The sequence below is a fragment of the Podarcis cretensis genome (genome assembly GCF_951804945.1).
Source record: "Podarcis cretensis genome assembly, chromosome: Z".
Taxonomy (NCBI): Eukaryota; Metazoa; Chordata; class Lepidosauria; order Squamata; family Lacertidae; genus Podarcis; species Podarcis cretensis.
In genome coordinates this window covers 21,801,170-21,818,130 of record NC_137184.1, presented here as the reverse complement: position 1 = coordinate 21,818,130, position 16,961 = coordinate 21,801,170, and the positions used below count along the sequence as shown (strand labels likewise).

The 16,961-nt window shown below is 47.8% G+C and overlaps 1 protein-coding gene across 1 annotated transcript in view; it reads right to left on the bottom strand.

Annotated features, from left to right (window-relative positions):
- Positions 1-15,287, bottom strand: part of LOC307207528 (uncharacterized protein) — a 73,526-nt gene extending 58,239 nt beyond the window's left edge. The window contains exon 1 of the mRNA XM_079961524.1: positions 15,259-15,287. The gene's annotated coding sequence lies outside the window, so the exon portion shown is untranslated. The remainder of the gene's footprint in view (positions 1-15,258) is intronic.
- Between the last annotated feature and the right edge of the window lie 1,674 nt (positions 15,288-16,961).

Genomic DNA, 16,961 nt, shown 5'->3' with positions numbered 1-16,961 from the left:
ACTCCCCCTCAACAACTCACAGGAGGGACGCGGGTGGCGCTGTGGGTAAAACCACAGTGCCTAGGGCTTGCCGATCGTATGGTCGGCGGTTCGAATCCCTGTGGCGGGGTGAGCTCCCGTCTTCGGTCCTGGCTCCTGCCCACCTAGCAGTTCGAAAGCACCCTTAAGTGCAAGTAGATAAATAGGTACCGCTTTATAGCGGGAAGGTAAACGGCATTTCCGTGTGCTGCGCTGGTGCTGGCTCGCCAGAGCAGCTTCGTCACGCTGGCCACGTGACCCGGAAGTGTCTCCGGACAGCGCTGGCCCCCGGCCTCTTAAGTGAGATGGGCACACAACCCTAGAGTCGGACACGACTGGCCCATATGGGCAGGGGTACTGTCAGAGCTGCCTCTAGGTCCCAGCTCACAGAGGACCAACGCCAGACTGTCGTTATGTACAAAAGTCTTTATTGAGGTTTAGTTTCCATTTCAAAGCCGCAGCGCGCAGCTCTACGTCTTAAAGCCTAGACCGGCGAAGTACCGTCTGAGTCTCCTCCCCTATGACACCAGTTTAAGATCCTAGCCCGGCTCCACCTTTTACGCTGCTCTCTCCTCCTCTGGGTCCTCCTGCCCGCTGGGGCATTGCCCTTTCTGGACTCTTCCGATGCTGAGTCGCTTAGCTCCTCCCCCTCCCTCCGGCGGGCTTTAGGACCCGGTTCACAATCCTCATTCTCTGCTGTCCCGCGCTCCTGTACATTTGAACTTGCCTCTCACGCCACCCCAGTGACCTTCCTCCTGACCGTTACACTACTTCTGTCACTGCTTCCCTCTTCCGGGATACTGGCCGGATCTGCCCTCCCCTCCGTTGTCTGACTCTCCGATGGAGGTGTGGTCAGCCCTGCCTTATCTTCTCTCCCTGGTGGGGAATGCACTGGCCCTGATCCTTGGGACTCTTCCCCCCCACTCTGCTCTGGTGGGGAAGCTGGTCCTGATTTCCAACTACTGCTCTGGGAGTCCCTGCTGCCCCCTTGCTCCTGGGACGTTCCCCTTGGGAACCCCCTACCCCTGGCCACTGGCGCCCCCTTCTGTGAATCTTCTGATTCGCTGGAGAGGCTCATGGAATCCCTCGGTTCACTGTCCTCTTCTCCTACGCTCCCCTCGGATTCTTCCCCTTCGCTCTCCATCTCCTCTCTTCCCTGTGCTCCTGAACCCCTGACATCCATCCCCCCCTCGAAGCCCCCCCTTCCCCCTCCCCCTCTTCTGGCGTGGGTTCTGGGTGCTCCAATGTTGTGGGGGTGAGTGCAGGATACAGTTCTTCCCCCGTGGTGTGTCTCCAGCCGGGCTCGTCGACGTCGATCTCCTCCGCTTCCATCTCTCTGCCGGTGTGTTCGAACCCCGGATCCTCCCCCAACACGTCCATGACCCCCTCTCCTCCTGTCGCCTGGGATGACGCTGCGTGCGCGGGCCCGCTTGGCAGTTCTGTGCGCCACCCCACCCCAGGTCGATCTTCCCACCAATAAGAACCGCTTGTGCCAAACCCTGAGAGGGACCCCTCTGGGGAGCTAGTCTCCTGCGCCGTGTCCTCCTCTGAAGAGAAACCACGGAACGTGCTGGCTGAAAGTGTGGGTGTGAAAAGATATTCGTCAAAATAATCCTCCGGCATGGGCCTGTGTGGGAAGAGTGCGTGGAACTTGTCTTTGAGGTAGTGCTCCTCCACCTCATAATACGGTACCCAGCTGTTGGCGCTGGCCGGGGTACCTTCCCTTGCGAGGAGATATTCAACCCCCTCTTCCCCCCATCTTGAGTCCAAAATCTCTGTGACCTCGTTGAGCGGCCCCGCCCTTGGCGACCCCCCTGTCGTGGGTGCGTCTCTAAGCGGGCTAGGAGCTGTCCCTGGCGCCTGAAACCTGTGAGGTGCCTTGTAGGGTGTGAGCACCGATCTATGAAAGACTGGGTGCATTCTGGATCCCTCCGGTAGTGTCAACCGGAAAGCCACTGGGTTGATCTGTGCCTCGACTTGGTACGGGCCTAGCTGCTTGTGTCCGAGCTTCTTCTTAGCTAAGGATCTGGCCTGCACTGCCTGGGCTGCTAACCAGACCCAGTCCCCTACCCGTATGTCCTCCCCAACTCTCCTGTGTCTGTCTGCCTGCATCTTGTACACGTGTTTAGCTAGCTCTAACTGCCTTCGGAGCTGTTCATGGACCTCCTGTAACTCCTCTGCCAATGCCTCTGCTCCCTGCAGCTCCCCTTCCCCCTCTTTCTCTAAGCCCGGGAAGGTCCTGGGATGTCGCCCATTGTTGGCGAAAAACGGTGTCACCCCCGTGGACACGTGTTTCGTGTTGTTGTAGGCAAACTCAGCCAGCGGTAGGTAGTCCACCCAGGTCGAGGGCTGCTGGCTGCATCTCAGGTACTGCTGCATGATGGCGTTGACCCTCTCCGCTTGTCCGTTGGTCTGCGGGTGTCTTGCCGACGCTAGGTTGACCTTGACGTTTAGGATCCCCATCAGCTTCTGCCAGAAACTCGAGATCAACTGGCGCCCCCGGTCGGACAGGATAGACCGTGGCAGGCCGTGCACTTTGAACACGTGGCCCATGAACAGCTTGGCTGTCTGTTCCGCTGTGGCCACCTTCGCGCAAGGAATGAAGTGCGCCATCTTGGTGAACATGTCGACTACCACGAGTACTGCTGTTTTGCCCCTCGAGCTGGGCAGATCAGTGACAAAGTCCAAGGCCACCCTCTCCCACGGTTCGGACGGGGTCTGTAGCGGTTCCAACAGTCCCGCCGGCGGTCTGTGTACTGGCTTGGCCCTTTGGCATGTGTCGCACCTCGTGACGTAATCCGCGACTTCTCCCCGCATCTTGGGCCACCAAAAGTCTCTGGCTACTAATTCCACCGTCTTTTCCTTGCCGAAATGTCCGGCGCTGGGTGCGTCGTGTAGCTGTTGCAGTACTCTCGCGCGGAGTTCATCTCCCGGCACGTAGATGGCCCCTTTGCGGAGGAGCAGTCCGTCGCGTATCTGGAACTCGTCGTCCTTCGCTGTGCCACTGCGCACCTCCTCCATCTTGGATCGTGTGAAGGAATCCGTTCGAAGCTCGCGCCGTATTGCTTCCAGGTCCACGGTGGCCGAAGCGCATGCCCACGCCTTAGGTGCGAAAATATGTTTGGCCGCTACCGGTGCTGCTTCCTCCAGATACTGCGGCTTCCTGGATAGCGCATCAGCCATGATGTTGTTGTCTCCGGGGATATATTCTATCCTGAAGTCGAAATCCGCAAAGAACTCCGCCCAGCGGATGTGTCTCTGGTTCAGGAACCGCGCTGTGCGCCAGTATTCCAGGTTCATATGGTCCGTGCGAACTTGCACCGTGTGTTTGGCTCCGATGAGGAAGTGCCGCCATGCCTTGAAGGCTGCATGAATGGCCAGCAACTCTCTGTCCCAGATGGTGTAGTTCTGCTCCGACTTTCTGAGTTTCCTGGAGTAGAAAGCGCACGGCCTCCAATCCCCTTGCGGGTCTTGCTGCAACAGGACTGCTCCCACGGCCCTGATCCTTGGGACTCTTCCCCCCCACTCTGCTCTGGTGGGGAAGCTGGTCCTGATTTCCAACTACTGCTCTGGGAGTCCCTGCTGCCCCCTTGCTCCTGGGACGTTCCCCTTGGGAACCCCCTACCCCTGACGCCCCCTTCTGTGAATCTTCCGATTCGCTGGAGAGGCTCATGGAATGCCTCGGTTCACTGTCCTCTTCTCCTACGCTCCCCTCGGATTCTTCAGCTTCGCTCTCCATCTCCTCTCTTCCCTGTGCCTCTGCTCCTGAGCCCCTGACAGGTACCTTTACCTTTACCACAACTCACAGTAGAACTTCCCCAAGTCAGGTCTCAAAGGCCTGCCTTTCTCTTGTGTGTAGAAGACACATGCAACATTTACAGCGGCACCTACACATATCATGCAATGTCTCCATTGGCCCCAAGCCAGTATGATCCCTCTCTCAACACTGTGAAGTAAAAAAAGAAAATAGGCACCAGCACCTTGCCTCTTTCTCAGCAGCTGAGCAAGTTTGGACCACAACTGTTGGAGATGTCTGCACTAGAGGCCAAATTTCCGCACTAATCACAGCTCAGCCCAGTTTAGCTGTTGAGAGAAAGGCAAAACAACATGTTCAAGTTAACTCAGACTTAATTCACGCTAGTTGTGATACAGAAATACAACTGCTATATATGGGGAGAGCCAAAATGATGGGTTGGGTGCCATCTGTACATAATGGCTCCCGCAGTGTTTTCCATTACATTGCACTTTCTTCCGGAGGAACAGGATGATGCGCAACTGAGAAGCTATCATAACAAGCATGCATTGCAAAATATCTATTGAGAAGAAAACCACATTTCTGCTGACTGGAGGGGTGATTTGCACTTCATTTTGACACATACAAATGGCCGCTTTCTAAACAATGTCACAAAAAGTTATACGACATGCATTTTCACTCCAAATATTGTAAAGCAAGAGACCAGACAGGTGGACAGGTATGGCATTACTTCATCGGAGGCATGCCAGGTTTGGCTATGGACCTTTGGAAAGCAAATGTTTCAGGAGTCCTTAGGGGTTAACAAGCCTTAAATTCAGGGAGGCCCCGAAACAAAAAGATCTAGCAATGGTTGGTCTTTGTTTTAACTCTGGAAGAGGCTGCTGGGCCAGGAAAATGGCTACTCTTGATTAATTGGCCTGTTTCTTTCATCTGCTTCAAACAGTTTAAAAGGAACCCAGGCAAATGCAGAGATGTTTACAAAGAGCAGGCCTGGGGGCATGGGGAAAGGGGTTTTTCAGGGCATAGATTTATAAGGCCTTTCTGTGGGAATTAAGTAAGCAAATATGTCAAAGCTGTGAAAACTGCCACACCAGGTGCCCTGCACTGCAGTAGGAGCTCCAACATGATGAGGCAAAGCGTGTGGGTGAAGAGACAGGAAAGGGGTCTTCAGGGCACCTTGGCTGCTATGCAAACACAGGATTTCTCCTGTGGGAAAATCAGCCCTGCAGACTGGCAAAGTGGTTCAGCTTTCCTGGGGAAATGTCAGCTATGGAGAGCACATAATGGCTGCCACCTGTTAAAAGTCAGTGCTTCTACATCTTCTATCCAATTTCAAAATACTTTGACATCACAAACGTGTGTCTGAGATGCAGGCTTCACTCCTGGTGATGCCCTTCCATCAGTTCCTTTAAGTTTCAGCTTTGCAACCCAAAGGCTTTTGTTTTCCCCGGAAGCTCACCTGTCCCGGACACGGAAAGGATTGACAGATTGGAGTGTCTGAGAGTGAGGGATAGATGGCTCTGTCAGTTTCAGTTTCTCTTGGTTTTGTTTCTTTTGTTCTGTTTTCTCCAGGTTTCTGCAGCAATTTGCAATTTATTTATTTGTTTAAAGTCCACTTGAAAATCTGTGTGTGAATTTTGAAGCACTTTAAACATAATATGTGCTCTTTCATATGCAATTTTGGCCTATGTAATTCATTTTTGTTTCTTATTTCCACTAAACACATTTTGTGGATAATTCCCGCTAGTATGTACATTTTGTATCAAGTTTTGAATTGGAGAACTGCATTATGCTAGAATCACTGAACTGTAGACTTGGAAAGGGCCCCAAGACTCATCTAGTCCACCCCGTGCGATGCAGGAATCGCAGCTACAGAATCCTTTGAAGAAAGCATCCAATCTCCAGGAGGGTCTATCAGCAGGGGGCCAGTCCACTGTCCCTCAGACCTTGTGGGGGGCCGGACTATATTTTGAAGGGGAAAAAATGAACGAATTCTTATGCCTCACAAATAACCCAGAGATGCATTTTAAATAAAAGCACACATTCTACTCATGTAAAAACATGCTGATTCCCGGACCATCCATGGGCCAGATTTAGAAGGCGATTGGGCTGGATCTGGCCCCCGGGCCTTAGTTTGCCTACCCGTGATCTATCATTTCCTCTTTTTTAAAAAAATAATATTTATTACTTTTAAAACTTACAAAAAGAAAAGAAGAAAAAAGAAAAAAAGAAAAAACAACAACAAGAAAAGGAAAAAACAATACATTACAATATATAAACAATACATAACACAACATTAACCTAAACAAAACAAAACAAAAACAATTTAAAAACATACATTGTACCATTTCAGTAGTCTATCTTTCATACCCTTGTTTCATCGACCTCCTCTCACCTCCCTTTTTGTATTCCACTTCTATTAATTGTTTCAGCAATTCCTTTCCATCTTTCTCTATTTTCTGTCATATAAATATCTTAACTTATTTTTACCCTTATTTTCCATTAATACTATAATGCTATAATGCGGCCGCCGAGACCATATAACACCGGTCTTGAAAGACCTACATTGGTTCCCAGTATGTTTCCGAGCACAATTCAAGGTGTTGGTGCTGACCTTTAAAGCCCTAAACGGCCTCGGTCCAGTATACCTGAAGGAGCGTCTCCACCTCCATCATTCTGCCCGGACGCTGAGGTCCAGCGCCGGGGGCCTTCTGGTGGTTCCCTCATTGCGAGAAGCAAAGCTACAGGGAACCAGGCAGAGGGCCTTCTTGGTAGTGGCGCCCGCCCTGTGGAACGCCCTTCCAGCAGATGTCAAAGCGGTAAACAACTACCTGACATTCAGAAGACATCTTAAGGCAGCCCTGTTCAGGGAAGTTTTTAACGTGTGATATTTTACTGTATTTTTGGTTTTTATGGAAGCCGCCCAGAGTGGCTGGGGAGGCCCAGCCAGATGGGCGGGGTATAAATAATAAATTATTATTATTATTATTATTATTATTATCAGATCCGTGGAAAACCACGGGGCTGTCCGGGCTCCATGCAATCGGAGAGGGCGCTTCGGAGCCAGACAGTCAATAGCCCTGGTTAACTCCACATTCCAGCGGGCCACCAGGGAATCAGCTGAAAGGCCATCAACATGGGATAAAGCATCCCCTACCACTCTCTGGAAACCATTTGAATCCATTAAGTGATGGGGCGGACCATCCGAATTGGTCCTACCTCCCTGCAGAGGGGAAGGGTCACAAAGAAGTCCAGTTGCACCAGGAAGTGATCTGACCATGGCACTTCTTTAGTTTCGCTTTTACTTAGTGTCATATCACCAATATCTATAGAGGTGAACACCAGGTCCAAGACATGTCCGCGGCTATGGGTTGGGCCAGACTTATTCAGGGACAGCCCCATGGAGGCCATGCTTTCTACGCAGTCCTGAGCAGCCCCTTGTAAGGTCGTGTCGGCATGGATGTTAAAATCCCCTAGGACAGCCCAACTAGGTTTCTCCAGGAGAACATCCGCCACAACCTGAAGCAGCTCTGGCAGGGAATCCTTGGTACACCAAAAGGAATCCTGTTCTGCCCCTATTTCCCAACTTCCAGAACATGCACTCAGAGAACGGGGTCTTCCCAATAGGACGCCTGGTGCAAACTAATGACTTCCTAAAAATCACTGCAACTCCCACTCCCTGCCCAGAAGGCCTGGGTTGCTGTGCATAAGAGAAACCTGGTGGACAAGCAGCGGCAAGAACAGGCCCATCTGCTTCATCCAACCAAGTCTCTGTTACACATGCCAGGTGAAGTCCTCCATCCATGATCAAGTCATGGATGGCAGTGGTCTTATGAATCATCAACCTGGCATTGCACAGCAGCAGCTTCAGGTCATGTGGGTATCCCTTGCTGATTCCAGTATCCATCAAGTCAGGACCAGACCCTCAAACAACGACTAAACCTGCCTCCTCCGTAATGACATGGTCTGCTCTTAGCGTAACTCCTCCTCCTACCCGTGATCACTGAGATCGGTTGTCCCAGTGCTTCCCCCCCCTGTGGAACCTGCCCCACGCATTCTGTTGGCTGGAACCCACTCCCAGGCAGCCCTGACTCCTCCCCTTAAGAACAAAATAAAACCTTTAAAAACACACACACAAAAACACAATAAAGTAATACAATCCAAAAACAGTGAAAATTACAAACACACCAAAATTAAACAAATTCCTGAACCCAACTAAACATACATCCCACCCACCCCCCAGAAAAAAGAATTAAAAGGGAAAAATAAATTTTAAAAACATTTTTAAAAGAACTCTGCACTGTTCTGAGTCCTCCTGGGCAGCAGCAGCAGCAGCGGGAACCATTCTTATGAGGCCTTGCTCCGGGCCAGGGGGTGAATGGCAGGAACGGGGCCCTTAGGCACTCACACAGAATAAAATATTCCTCCCATGCTCCACTCTGCAAGAGCATGGGGAGTCAACTGTAGATCACTGCTCTGATCTACAGTTAAGCGGTATAGAATTTTTCTGAAATAAATAACTACAGTACGTGTATTTGACAGCAGCACATGAGAACATAAGAAGAGCCTGCTGGATCACAACATGTCCCCCTGCCTAGCATCCTGGTCTCACAGTGGCCGAACAGATGCCCCCATGGGAAGCCACCAAGCAGGATGGGAGTACAAGAGCCCTTATCCCTTCTGCGGCTTCCAGCCACTGGGATTCAGAAGCGTCGTTGCCTCCAGCTGTCAAGGCAGAACATAACCATCAAGGCTAAGAGTCATCAACAGCTCCATGAATTTGTGTAATGCCCCTTTAAAGGTATCTAGGTTAGTGGCCATCGCTGCCTCCTGTGGGAGTGAGTTCCATAGTTTAACTGTGTGTTTCATCATGTCTCCCCACATTCAGCTTCACTGGATGGGCACAAGAACAGGCCTGGTGGAGAGAAACCTTTCTCTCTTCACTTTCTCCAGACATACACAATAGTATAAACTTATATCATGTCACCTGTTACTCTCCTTTTCTCTAAACTAAAAGGTCCCAAATGCTGGAGCCTTTCTTCCCAGGGGAGGCACTCCATCTCCTTGCTCATTTTGGTTGAGGCAGAATCACTGAGTGGATTATCTGTTGTAGAACTGAAGGACAAACCTAGACCTCCTTGCCCTGCAGTAACATTTGTTTAGGTTTTGTTATCAGAGGCTCTTGGAATACACAAGGTTGTTGGTTTTTTTCTGTTTTAAGGGGCATACCTTTTTTATATTGTACATGCTGTGCACCAGGAGATAATTTTTTGAAATATTAAGCAGTTCAGGAATACTATTAAGCAAGCAAGCAAGCAAGGCTGTCCTAACTTTGCTCATCACTCCTGTTAACCAGTGGTTGAAACACAATTTCAAAAAAAATTCATAAGTCATAAATAGATGCCACCTCACACTGCTGTTCTGAAATGGCCTTTGCAACCTGGTCCTTTCAGATGTTTTCGACTACAATTCCCATCATTTAGCCTCAACCACCTGGAAGGCTCCATATTGGCAAAGCCGCCTTTGAAAGTTTAAGAGTGCTTCCAAGAAGAACAAATGTCATCCTTGCTTACTAATGGTCTTCTTTCAAAAACAAGTTGTGCTAATGACTGTGGGTTCTCCAGACTGTGGATGAATTTGTTTCAGACACCTGACTTTGTCTTTTTACAGGAGCCTCCTTCAGAGAACCCTGTATATCACTTCAGTGGTGAAGCAGAGAATTCTCCTTTCTCTCCCCCCAACCACCCTTCCTGCTGCTTCTGCATCACTGACCTGCTGGAGCAAAATGGGAGGCAGGGGACCAAAAACCTGCCAATCCCAAGAGAAAAACAGTCCTAGCACACACAGCTTTGCGTATTAAAAACTCTCTTAAACCGCAGTACCATTATGATCACAGAAATAGCATGGAGTTTGCTTCCTCTGCCCTGGTGCTGAACATATGTACTTGGGATTCAGCACCTCTTTGTTGTAGGAGTACAGGGCCCCTTTGCGGCAGTGTGGGGAGGGTGTTTGTGGGGCTGCAGGGATTGTGGAAGGTCAAGCCTCTTCCCACACGGCTCTCCCACTGGAAGCCTCTGCTGCATCAGGGTCCCTTCCACAAACCGCTTCTTGGCCCTTTTGGCTAAGATCAAGTGTAGTACCTTTCACAAAGGAGTCTGGACTCAAGCCTTTAATGTGGCACTTCCATGTGGGTTCTGTACACAGACGGCAATGCTCAAGCACATGCCCTTCCTGTGGGGACACGCTTAAGAATGATGGGCCTCCATTTTATATGGGGGCTGCTCTCCCATGAAGGGGATCGGTTCAGGTGACAGTATATACCTAATTCTCATATCCAGACCCTGTCATCAGAACAGAGTGAGCACTGAAAAGACTAGAGTAACTTATTTCTGATCTGGGGGCTGTGCTCTCTGCCTCCTGCACTACTCTGGCTCTTGTTGGCTTGGAGGTGAGGTGGGTGGCAGAAAGGACTACCCATTGGCCTGGAGAGCACCGTCACCTAATTCTTGCAAGTGGAAGGTGTTATGTATTGAAATTCTCACCCTGGCCACCAGGAGTATCGTGTATATAGTTTTCACTCAGGTCCACATCAGTTACTTTAGGCGGGAAACCCTGGGTTGTTTTTGTTATAATGTTGACAGCCGGCTGCCTATAAAAGTAGGCCGGCTGAGCTGTTTGCTGTTCAGTTCAGTTCCAGCTTACTATAAAGAACCACTTGGAGAAATCTCTGTGTCATCTGCTTTGTCTACCCACTACTTAATAGAAGGAATTCAGGGTGTTATCCAGACTGACCCCGCAAACCCACAACATCATGCATAGGTGCCATGGTGGCATGTGGCCTGTTTAGGTCTGCCTCCATCACCTGCCACTCTCTGCGTGGTCATTTGGGGCTCCCAGGGCTGTGGTCCAGCCTAGCTGCAGCCTTGTCCAAACAGATGTCCATTTTCGCCCCCTTGAAAGGCCAGGTGGAGGGAACTAATGCTCTTGAGAAGCATATGGCAAAACCACTGCAGAAGACTAAGACACCAAGCAAGCCAAGAGGGATTTGGCTGTTGCGTTACAAGATCCATCTCTTGCTTTGCCTTCCCCCCTTTTCACTTCTGTCAAAGATCTACCCAGTTCCTGCTTGCTCCCTCTCAACTCATATAAATCATTGTCCTTTGCAAAATCCAAGCTGCTTGGGGATGCTTTGGCTAGAATGTCTGCAGTTTGATATACAACTTTCAAGATAGGCTTCCATGAATAGGACATTACAAGAAGCTGACCAGACAAAAACGAGTCATCCTGATATGTTAGTTTGGCCTTGACATTCTTGGTTCAGATCTGAGCGAGCTGCAGCAATGAGGCGAACATGCTGTTCTTCTTCTGGAGCCTCATGTTTCTGGGGCCCAAACCCCTCTGGCTCATGTCCATGAGAAACTATGCAGCCAATTAAAGATTCTCACTAGCGTCCTGCACCAAAAGTAAAAAGGCCACACTGTGAACATAATTGACATTCTGGTTGGGAACAGAAGCAGCAAGAGCCACAGAGGTGGAGGATCATTTAACAGACATGGTGTCCAAGGAAAAGGGGGTAGGGAGGGAGGAGGAAAAGAGGAAACTCAGATGCCAGTTTTTAAAATAACACTTATACAAATAAGCAGCTGGAAAGGAAACATTAAGGGAGCCTGATGGAACTAGTGCTATAGGACAGATGAGGGGACACAAAGGCAACTAGTATCTCAGCGGCATTGATGGAATAGTTCTGTTTTCCTTCTCTCCCTCTCTTGCATTAGGTTTCTGTCAGGAAGACCTGGGTTCAATTTCCTACATTTGGTGATCTTAGACCATTCACTATTTTTGAATTCATATCTGACATCTTTGTCCCTCAGAATGGCAAGCAATGCATAGAAACCATATAGATGTTTTACATAAAACATTTAGCTGTGGTTCCTGTATTGCAGGAGGTTAGACTAGTTGACCTTTGGTTTTCCTTCTAAATCTTCAATTCTATGATTCTATGAAACCATACTAAAAAAACACATTTAAACAAAAGTGATTCAGCAGCATCTTACCAGTTAATAACTTAGAACCATCAAAATAATAAAGGATACTTTTCCCATATCCTAAAGATTGATTTTCTTATTATATGGTTCTGAAATGCTTTATGGACCATAGGTATGTATGCCATCCAAATATATTATCATGTCCTTCTAAATCTAGAATGTGCACTTTCCAGCACAATCCAGTCCTGGATCCAGCAGATACAAGATGCTTCATTATAAAGTGATTAAATGAAAGTGCTTCAGCAGCATCTTACCAGTTAATAACTTAGAACCATCAAAATAATAATGAAAATGAGGGGTTATCCAAGAAAATTTCCTAATGAGGATGCATACCTCAACAAAACTGTTTTCATTACTTGGCTAATCACAGAATCATAGAGTTGGAAGGGACCCAATGGTCATAGAGGCAGTGAGGCAGGTGCTGGACCTCTTGGAGCAGCACATTCTGCAGTCCTGGGACCACCACCAAGAAGGTCCTCTGATCCCAAGTCTCCCTCTTCTCCAAGTCTGTGGGTGAAAGAACACATAGCAGGGCTTCTTCCAGTGACTGCAGCACAACAGCAGGCTGGTGTAGGCAATGGACATTCTTGGGAGACAAGTTGAAATGTGACAGAACACTGTCATCAACTTTTCTTGCAGAACTCAAGGCGCTTGAAAGACTTTGTCACAGGTATGTTTACAAGGCCGTGTTGATTGGTCCGTAAGGGAGCAAGCCAAAGCTTCTGCAGATGAGGGGGTTATTGGATGCCAGCATGCAGCACCTTTAATTATCTGTTGGAGAAGAGGGAGGTCCAAAGGCAGAGAAGAAGGCCTCGCACTGGAGGCTGCCTTCTTACGGTGGTGGAAAACTTCTTCAGCATTGCTCGCATGGTGGTGGTGGGGGATAGAAAGGGATGTGTTAGGGGAAGTGAAGTAAGGAAGGCAGTGGTTTTCATTCAGATGTGTATTCATTACTATCAATGGTTTTCAGTCTAATGGCCACATTTTCTTCTGCACAAGCTTTTTTTTGGGGGGGGGGCACTTGCCAGTAGCAGGTGGAGCCAGAGGCAAAAGTGGGTAGGGCAACAAAAGCTCATACCAAGAACTAACTTAGTTGGTCTTTAAGGTGCTACTGGAAGGAATTTTTTTTATTATTTTGTTTTGACTATGGCAGACCAACACGGCTACCTATCTGTAAAAGGTGTCATAGGCTCTGAAGACGCTCAAACTCAGGACGAAAGGGAGAAACGCGCTAAGAGGAAGGCACATTTGGCAAACCCTCACAGTGATCAACTCCCAGCCAGAAACCAATGTCCCCACTGTGGAAGGATCTGTGGATCCAGAATTGGCCTCCACAGTCATTTACGGACTCAATGTTAAAACCATGTTCATGGAAGACAATCTTACTTGACTATGAGTGATCGAGGAAGAAGAAGAAGAAGAAGAAGAAGAAGAAGAAGAAGAAGAAGAAGAAATGTTTCAGCCAGGGAAAAGCCCAAGAGGAGGGTGTGAAGCAGGAGTCAGTGAGGGGCATGGCCTGGGCAGTGGGGCATGGCTGAGGAAGGGGTCCGGCACTGGGAGAGTTCTAGGGGTCAGAGAAGAGAGGCTTAGGAGGCCACATCTGAGCTTGTGACCTGAGGTTCATACGTCTGGTTTAGTACATGGCTGTTCCTCCATCACAGACTCTGTGTGCCTCACCTGGATTGTCCTTAAAATAAATTTATTTATTATTTATCAACAAATTTATATTCTCTTATTCATTAAAAAACAGAACTGTTTACAACAAATGTACATAAAACCATACCATAAAAACCACATTAAAAAGTATTATAGCAATATGATTTACTAACTGCCTGCATAAGCCTAACTGAATAAACAAAAGTTTTCAGCAGGCATTTAAAGGTTAAGACAGAAGGCACCTGCTGAACCTCTAATAGCAGAGTGTTCCACAGGAGTGGGTGGATGACGCTCAAGATTTGGCTTCTTATTGCTGCCAAATGAGCCCCACTAACTTGGGGAAGGACCAAAAGTGCTTCTGCATCTCAGTGACTGAGCTGGGATATAAGGGTTCAGGTGGTCTCTGAGTCATGCTCAATCTAAGTTGCTCAAAGTTTTACCAGTTAATACAAGGCCCTTGAACCTGGCTAAGTAGCAGGTGGGCAGCCAACGCAGGTGTTTAAACAATGTAGTCACATGTTGTCTGTCAGATTTCGCCATCAGCAGTCTGGCCACCACATTCGGCATAAGCTGGGGCTTCCAGACCAACAATTAAGTTCCACTTTCTGCAAAGTGTTAGCAGAACTAAAATCTGGACGGGGAACAAAACATTATTCAAAGCCTTGTATAGAATTTGATATTTTCACTTCTGGTGAATGTTTGTTTTCCAGGACAAAGTTGATTTCTTGAGGTGACTTCAGATTTTGTAAATCAGCTAAGAGAGAGGGATTTTTTTAATGATGAATTTGCCTAACATTATGCTAATTAAGAACCTCTTTAATCTTTGGTATGATCAAGGGAGAGAGTGGTAGGCAAAGTGTTGTTTTTATGACACTAAAGGATTAGTCAAGGTTTCTGGCAGAGCGACAGACAACTTTAAAAGTGAAACTGATTTGTAAGTCATAAACTCAAGTATAACCTATTGATGATTATATCTTGCTCCAGGGGTTAGGACCTGAGCCAATGGATTCAAGTTACAAGAAAGGAGATTCCAACTAAACATCAGGAAGAACTTTCTGAAGGTAAGAGCTGTTTGACAGTGGAACAAACTTCCTTGGAAGGTGGCAGACTCTCTTTCCTTGGAGGTTTTTAAGCAGAGGTTGGCTGGTCATCTCTCATGTATAATCTAGTTGAGATTCCTGCATTGCAGGGGGAGGTGATTAGATGTTTTTTGGGGTAACATTCAGCTCTACAACTTTATGGTTCTAAGATTTCTACATTTAACCTGAGGATTGTCATTTGTCCAGTTTTTACTTTTACTTTAATTTATTTGAATTAGTTTTGGTATGCATTTTAATCGATTGATTGCTTATTTTTATGCATATTGTATTATTTATATGATGTTAGCCGCTCTGAGCCCAGCTCTGGCAGGGGAGGGCGGGGTACAAATAAATTATTATTATTATTATTATTACATTTCTAAAGTATGTAAGAATTCTCCACACATTTCTTTTGCTATCATTTACGAAGATCATCACTAAGACAACCCCTGCTTTCAAGCTTACAATCTAAAAAGGGAATAGGAGTGTGGAGGGAAAAGCAGGCAGAGTTCATAAAATCTCTCTCTCTCTCTCTCTCTCTCTCTGTGTGTGTGTGTGTGTGTGTGTGTGTGTGTTTGTGTATGAATCATAGAATCATAAAATCATAGAATTGTATATTTGAAAGGGACCCCAAAGTCATTTAGTCCAACCCCCTGCAATGCAGGAAAATCAACTAAAGCATCCTAAATACAGTACGATCACATACCTGCCAAGTGCCCTGGGGAAAAACGAGACATCCTGTTTATTCACATTAGATCGTGGCAGCCATTTTGGGTCCTGGGCTCTCTTGCACCTCACACTTTGCTCGTCTGGAAAAAAGCCCTTCAGGGCAGCAGGCGATGTCGCCCCGAAAAAGCACTTTTCTAGGGTGACAGTGATGCGCGGGTCACATGACTTGCCCGGGAACATGTCTTAGAAGATGCACATCCTCGTTTTGAGTCTCCAAAAGTTGGATGGCATGTGATCACATCTTACACGCATGTAACTTTCTTGATTTCAACCATACACAACCAAAGGAGGCTGGCTTAAATTGCACAAGTTAAATCCAACCAAGGCAGACAGCTTAAAATACATTTTGGCACTGGGTCTGTTTGGGTTACCCTGTGTGTAAAGAGCTTTTAAGTTCTATGACTTACTTGGGGGGCAGGGCCTGTTCAATGTGCCAGCTCTGGGATGCTGATGCCTGGAGGGCAGGGCAGGATGGATCAGAGTTTCTGCAAGATCTCATACCCTAGAGCCCTGCAAGATTCCCAGAGCTGAGCAGCCCTTGTAACCCAAAGCAAGGCAATAAGCCTAGAAGATCTTTCAAATCTGGGTCGGCTTGAGCTACCTGACACAAAAATAACTTTTAAGCTTTCCACCTTGCTTGCTGGGCAACACCTACATGGTGCTGGTTTATCTCTCTCTCTACCCCCCTCTTCTTCTTCTTCTTCTTCTTCTTCTTCTTCTTCTTCTTCTTCTTCTTCTTCTTCTTCAAATTTATATATTGCCCTATACCTGGGGGTCTCAGGGCAGTTCACAGAACAAATTCAAAATATAAAACCACAAAATATATAATAAAAACAACAACCCAATAACCCTCTCGCCCTCATAAAATAACACATTTTAAAAGGGCATAGGATGTCAAACAAACCAACCAAAGGAAGGCCTGGTTAAAAAGGAACATTTTCGCCTGGCGCCTAAAGCTGTATAATGAAGGTGCCAGGCAAACTTCCCTGGGGAGAGCATTCTGCAGATGGGGAGCCACTGCAGAAAAGGTCTGATCTCGTGTTGCCACCTTCTGGACACCTCGTGGAAGAGGCACATGAAGAAGGGCCTCAGAGGATGATCTCAGGGTCCGGTAAGTTCATATGGAAAGAGGCGGTCATGAGGTATTGTGGTCCTGAGCACTTTGAATTGGGCTCAGAAACTAATTGGTAGCCAGTGCAGTCAGACCAGGATCGGTGTAATATGCTCAAACCGTCTTGCTCAGGTGAGCAACTTAGCCACTGAATTCTGCACTAGATGAAGTTTCTGAACCATCTTCAGAGGCAGCCCTACATATAATGCATTACAGTAAAGTAACCTTGAGGTTACCAGAGCATAGACAACAGTAGTTGGGCTATCCCTGTCCAGATAGGACTGGGTCACAGGCCGAAGCTGATGGAAGGCACTCTGGGCCACTGAGGCTACCTGAGCCTCGAGCAACAGCAAAGGATCCAGGAGGGCTGTTAAGCTATGAACCTGCTCCTTCAGAGGAAATGTAACCCCAATCAAGAGCAGTCGACCTCCCACCCATCTGGTCTAGGGAACCACCCACTAACAGTGCCTCAGTCTTATCTGGATTGAGTTTCAGTTGGTTGGCTCTCATTCAGTCTATTACTTACGCAAGGCAATGGTTCAGCACATCAGCTGCCACACCTGCAGATG